Source organism: Anomaloglossus baeobatrachus, chromosome 10 (genome assembly GCF_048569485.1).
Source record: "Anomaloglossus baeobatrachus isolate aAnoBae1 chromosome 10, aAnoBae1.hap1, whole genome shotgun sequence".
Classification (NCBI taxonomy): Eukaryota; Metazoa; Chordata; class Amphibia; order Anura; family Aromobatidae; genus Anomaloglossus; species Anomaloglossus baeobatrachus.
Window position 1 is genome coordinate 189,336,959 of NC_134362.1, and position 6,545 is coordinate 189,343,503.

At 50.3% G+C, this 6,545-nt stretch overlaps 1 protein-coding gene and 1 long non-coding RNA gene across 2 annotated transcripts in view; both read right to left on the reverse strand.

Annotated features, from left to right (window-relative positions):
- PSMD7 (proteasome 26S subunit, non-ATPase 7) overlaps positions 1-6,545 on the reverse strand; it is a 627,368-nt gene that overhangs the window by 583,068 nt on the left and 37,755 nt on the right. The gene's annotated exons all lie outside the window — the stretch shown is intronic.
- Positions 1,073-6,545, reverse strand: part of LOC142255437 (uncharacterized) — a 25,687-nt gene continuing 20,214 nt past the window's right edge. Inside the window, exon 4 of the long non-coding RNA XR_012727420.1 lies at positions 1,073-1,151. This is a non-coding gene — a long non-coding RNA (uncharacterized LOC142255437). The remainder of the gene's footprint in view (positions 1,152-6,545) is intronic.

The following is a 6,545-nucleotide window of genomic DNA, read 5'->3' on the forward strand; positions in this document are numbered from 1 at the left end:
CAAGAAGTAAAATATGGTCATTGCAAAATATATTATTCTATGCTGAATAATAAAGAACATGAGGGTTGCCCGAATGTGTCCGGACAAGACAAGATGGTGATTAATGGTCACTCATCAGAAGTGAGAGAGACCGAGAACTTCCATTATGTCGGACAGCGTAGCCCTAACCCAAGTCAGTGACGACCCAATATTTCCCGGGCAGGGTACGACATTCACTCCAACATGTGTGATCTCCAAATGTGAATGTGGAAGCAAAAAAAAAAAGTTAAAAGAATAAATTCACTAATGAAATTAGGAACTGTGTAATGCTTAATGTCCATAGCGGTGGCACTTTTGGGAATTTTAATTATCCACCCCCCCCCCGAATTACTGCGGATAGCTTTGACCAATTTTTTTCATCCCGTGCTCAATAAACTGAGTTACATACTTTGTAAAAATCCCTGAGCTCCCCTGGTTCTGCTCGTCTTTTCCGTTTTGCGTTACACTTCACGATTGCAGAGATATTCACATTTGATGCTTTAGGGGCGCACTATGTGAAATCTCTACTTGGAGACCAACTAGGTGTTTCTTCAGAGTCTTCTCTGGGGCGTGCGCTTTCACCCTGGCTTCCTAGATGCTGGCAAGCTGCAATTAGTAGTGTCTGGGAAAAGGGCATGAGAAGACTCGGAAGAAACACCTAGTTGGTCTGCAAGCAGAGATTTCACATAGCGTGCTCCAAAAGCAACAAATGTGAATATCTCTGCAATGGAGAACTGCAGAGCAAAACGGAAAAGAGAAGCAGAATCAGGGGAGTTCAGAGATTGATAAATGCTATATAACTCCATTTGCTAAAGGTTATTTTAAAAATAACGTTCTACTAAAAAGAAGAGGACGTGCAAAGAAACAAAGAAAACTCCTCTAAAGTTTATCCACAGATGATTAGCACATGTCTATCCTTTCAAATTAAGACTGATACGTTTTCTTTTCATTCTCCAAATATAAAAAATGGACATAAATGCCCCCCCCCCAAAAAAAAAGCTAATGTCCAGATAGAATTGAGTGAACTTTTGAATCAATATGAAGCAGATGGATACCTTTCATAGAGTCTTCAAAAGTACAGGGCTGTGTTGGGCTGGATATCTCTTTCTTTATGAGAACATTTACAGGAATGGCTGCCAATGGAAGACAAGAGTTAATCACAAAGGTTAAGAAAAAAAAAAAAACATAATAAAGGTGAAATCTCATCTCAGTATTAGTAAAAACAGGATACCTGAAGTCCGCTATATAAGCCTTCATTTTAGAATTCATCACCCCTTTGTGCTGAGTTGTGAAAGACAAGTCAATGTCCCCTTTGGTAAGGCACCAAAGTGCTCTACAAAATTAGGGCAAGAATTGCGCAAAATTTGCAAGCGAGTCTGCTACTCCATATCTGCGCAAGAGGGTTTCATATACAGAAAGTGCTGTGCGCAGGATACCAAAAGCACGGACTATAGGATACAGATTAAGACGGTCCACCGGCCCAGTAGCCAGGACAAAATGCTTTAAAAAAAAATATTTATATATACCATATTTTTCGGTTTATAAGACGCACCCCAAATTTAGAGGAGGAAAATAGGATAAATAATTTTTCATGTTAAAATGAGGGTCAGTCTTAGAACCCTAGTGCACTTAGAGCAGCGGTGGTGGAGCGGCTCAGGAAGGTCACAGGAAACGGTCAGCGGATGCTGCGGGCGCACAGGAAGGGGTGTTGCGTCTCAGGAGGGTCAATGGATGGTGGGTAAGTAATACTGTGGCCTTGGGGGCGTTGCGGCAGTGGGAGCCATGGATCTGCCGGTGTGCTGCGGGGGTGTCACTGCAGTGGAGGACTTAGGAGGGTCACAGGACGGGGTGTCACTGCGGTGGAGGGCTCCTGATCTGACTGCAGACTCCATTGAATCGCCCACGGTTGACACGATGGACTTCAAGAAAATGGCCATGGACGCAGTGTGTGCAAAAAGGTCTCTGCACCTATTTACTTGAAGTCCATCGCGTCAACCAGGGACGATTCAATAGAGCCCACAGTCACATCAGGTGCCTGCTGCCACCGTGACACTGCAGGAACACCCTCAGTATCGCCAACTCCGCCCCCTATGAACCCGCTCCACTACCGCCACCCTGGTAAGCCATATCCGTATTGTAAGACATACCCCTCATTTTACCCCCAGTTTTGAGGGGAAAAAAGTGCGTCTTACAATCCGGAAAGAAGGGAATTTTGTTTACTTACCGTAAATTCCTTTTCTTCTAGCTCCAATTGGGAGACCCAGACAATTGGGTGTATAGGCTATGCCTCCGGAGGCCGCACAAAGTATTACACTTAAAAGTGTAAAGCCCCTCCCCTTCTGCCTATACACCCCCCGTGCATCACGGGCTCCTCAGTTTTGGTGCAAAAGCAGGAAGGAGGAAAAGTTATAAATTGGTTTAAAGTAAATTCAATCCGAAGAAATTTCGGAGAACTGAAACCATTCAACATGAACAACATGTGTCACAAAGAACAACAGCCCGAAGGGCACAGGGTCGGGTGCTGGGTCTCCCAATTGGAGCTAGAAGAAAAGGAATTTACGGTAAGTAAACAAAATTCCCTTCTTTGTCGCTCCATTGGGAGACCCAGACAATTGGGACGTCCAAAAGCAGTCCCTGGGTGGGTAAATAATACCTCATAATAGAGCCATAAACGGCTCCGTCCTACAGGTGGGCAACCGCCGCCTGAAGGACTCGCCTACCTAGGCTGGCATCTGCCGAAGCATAGGTATGCACCTGATAGTGTTTCGTGAAAGTGTGCAGGCTCGACCAGGTAGCTGCCTGACACACCCGCTGAGCCGTAGCCTGGTGCCGCAAAGCCCAGGACGCACCCACGGCTCTGGTAGAATGGGCCCTCAGCCCTGAGGGAACCGGAAGCCCAGAAGATCGGTAAGCTTCGAGAATTGGTTCCTTGATCCACCGAGCCAGGGTTGATTTGGAAGCCTGTGACCCTTTACGCTGGCCAGCGACAAGGACAAAGAGTGCATCCGAGCGGCGCAGGGGCGCCGTACGAGAAATGTAGAGTCTGAGTGCTCTCACCAGATCTAACAAGTGCAAATCCCTTTCACATTGGTGAACTGGATGAGGACAAAAAGAGGGTAAGGAGATATCCTGATTGAGATGAAAGGGGGATACCACCTTAGGGAGAAATTCCGGAACCGGACGCAGAACCACCTTGTCCTGGTGAAACACCAGGAAAGGGGCTTTGCATGACAGTGCAGCTAGCTCAGACACTCTCCGAAGTGATGTGACTGCTACTAGGAAGGCCACTTTCTGCGAAAGGCGTGAGAGAGAAATATCCCTTATTGGCTCGAAAGGTGGTTTCTGAAGAACCATCAGCACCCTGTTCAGATCCCAGGGTTCTAACGGCCGCTTGTAAGGAGGGACTATGTGACAAACCCCCTGCAGGAACGTGCGGACCTGTGGAAGTCTGGCTAGGCGCTTCTGAAAAAACACAGAGAGCGCTGAGACTTGTCCCTTAAGGGAGCCGAGCGACAAACCTTTTTCCAATCCGGATTGAAGGAAGGAAAGAAAAGTGGGCAAGGCAAATGGCCAGGGAGAAAAACCCTGATCAGAGCACCAAGATAAGAATATCCTCCACGTCCTGTGGTAGATCTTGGCGGACGTTGGTTTCCTAGCCTGTCTCATAGTGGCAATGACCTCTTGAGATAACCCTGAAGACGCTAGGATCCAGGACTCAATGGCCACACAGTCAGGTTGAGGGCCGCAGAATTCAGATGGAAAAACGGCCCTTGAGACAGCAAGTCTGGTCGGTCTGGTAGTGCCCACGGTTGGCCCACCGTGAGATGCCACAGATCCGGGTACCACGACCTCCTCGGCCAGTCTGGAGCGACGAGGATGGCGCGGCGGCAGTCGGCCCTGATCTTGCGTAACACTCTGGGCAACAGTGCCAGAGGAGGAAACACATAAGGGAGTTGAAACTGCGACCAATCCTGAACTAAGGCGTCTGCCGCCAGAGCTCTGTGATCTTGAGACCGTGCCAAGAATGTCGGGACCTTGTTGTTGTGCCGGGAACGCCATTAGGTCGACGTCCGGCATCCCCCAGCGGCAACAGATCTCCTGAAACACGTCCGGGTGAAGGGACCATTCCCCTGCGTCCATGCCCTGGCGACTGAGATAATCTGCTTCCCAGTTTTCTACGCCCGGGATGTGAACTGCGGATATGGTGGAGGCTGTGGCTTCCACCCATAGCAGAATCCGCCGGACTTCCTGGAAGGCTTGCCGACTGCGTGTTCCGCCTTGGTGGTTGATGTATGCCACCGCTGTGGAGTTGTCCGACTGAATTCGGATCTGCTTGCCTTCCAGCCACGGCTGGAACGCCTTTAGGGCAAGATACACTGCCCTTATCTCCAGAACATTGATCTGAAGGGAGGACTGTGGCTGAGTCCAAGTATCCTGAGCCCTGTGGTGGAGAAAGACCGCTCCCCACCCTGACAGGCTCGCGTCCGTCGTGACCACAGCCCAGGATGGGGGCAGGAAGGATTTCCCCTTCGACAGAGAAGTGGGAAGAAGCCACCACTGAAGGGAAGCCTTGGCTGCCCGAGAAAGGGAGACGTTCCTGTCGAGGGACGTCGACTTCCTGTCCCATTTGCGGAGAATGTCCCATTGAAGTGGACGCAGATGAAACTGCGCAAACGGAACTGCCTCCATTGCTGCTACCATCTTCCCTAGGAAGTGCATGAGGCGCCTCAAGGGGTGTGACTGGCCTTGAAGGAGAGATTGCACCCCCGTCTGTAGTGAACGCTGTTTGTCCAGCGGAAGCTTCACTATCGCTGAGAGAGTATGAAACTCCATGCCAAGATATGTCAGAGATTGGGCCGGTGTCAGATTTGACTTTGGAAAATTGATGATCCACCCGAAACTCTGGAGAGTCTCCAGAGGAATGTTCAGGCTGTGTTGGCATGCCACTTGAGAGGGTGCCTTGACAAGTAGATCGTCTAAGTAAGGGATCACCGAGTGTCCCTGAGAGTGCAGAACTGCTACTACTGTTGCCAAGACCTTGGTGAAGACCCGTGGGGCTGTCGCCAGGCCGAAAGGCAGTGCCACGAACTGAAGGTGTTCGTCCCCTATGGCGAAACGCAGGAAGCGCTGATGCTCTGGAGCAATCGGTACGTGGAGATAAGCATCTTTGATGTCGATTGATGCTAGGAAATCTCCTTGGGACACTGAGGCGATGACGGAGCGGAGGGATTCCATCCGGAACCGCCTGGTTTTTACGTGTTTGTTGAGCAGTTTTAGGTCCAGAACAGGACGGAAGGATCCGTCCTTTTTTGGCACCACGAACAAGTTGGAGTAAAAACCGTGACCCTGCTGCTGAAAGGGAACAGGGATCACCACTCCTTCTGCCTTCAGAGTGCACACCGCCTGAAGAAGAGCATCGGCTCGCTCGGGGGGCGGAGATGTTCTGAAGAATCGAGTCGGAGGATGAGAGCTGAACTCTATCCTGTAACCGTGAGACAGAATGTCTCTCACCCATCGGTCTTTTACCTGTGGCAGCCAGGCGTCGCAAAAGCGGGAAAGCCTGCCACCGACCGAGGATGCGGTGTGAGGAGGCCGAAAGTCATGAGGAGGCCGCTTTGGGAGCGGTTCCTCCGGCGGTCTTTTTAGGACGTGACTTAGACCGCCATGAATCGGAGTTCCTCTGATCCTTCTGAGGCCTTTTGGACGAGGAGAATTGAGACCTGCCCGCGGACCGAAAGGACCGAAACCTCGATTGTACCTTCCGTGGTTGAGGTCTGTTTGGTTTGGACTGGGGTAAGGATGAGTCCTTTCCCTTGGATTGCTTAATGATTTCATCCAATCGCTCACCAAACAGGCGGTCGCCAGAAAATGGCAAACCGGTTAAGAACTTTTTGGAAGCAGAGTCTGCCTTCCATTCACGTAGCCACATGGCCCTGCGGACTGCCACCGAATTGGCGGATGCTACCGCCGTACGGCTCGCAGAGTCCAGGACAGCATTAATGGCGTAGGACGCAAACGCCGACGCCTGAGAGGTTAAGGACACCACTTGCGGAGCAGACGTACGTGTGACTGCATTAATCTGCGCATGACAAGCTGAGATAGCTTGGAGTGCCCATACGGCTGCGAATGCTGGAGCAAAAGACGCGCCGATAGCTTCATAGATGGATTTCAACCAGAGCTCCATCTGTCTGTCAGTGGCATCTTTGAGTGAAGCCCCATCTTCCACTGCAACTATGGATCTAGCCGCCAGTCTGGAGACCGGAGGATCCACCTTGGGACACTGAGCCCAGCACTTGACAACGTCAGGGGGGAAGGGATAACGTGTATCCTTAAGGCGCTTGGAAAAACGCTTATCTGGACAAGCTCGGTGTTTCTGGACTGCCTCTCTGAAGTCAGAGTGATCCAGAAACGTACTCAATGTACGCTTGGGAAACCTGAAACGGAATTTCTCCTGCTGAGAAGCTGACTCCTCAATTGGAGGAGCTGGGGGAGAAATATCCAACACCTGATTGATGGTCGCTATAAGG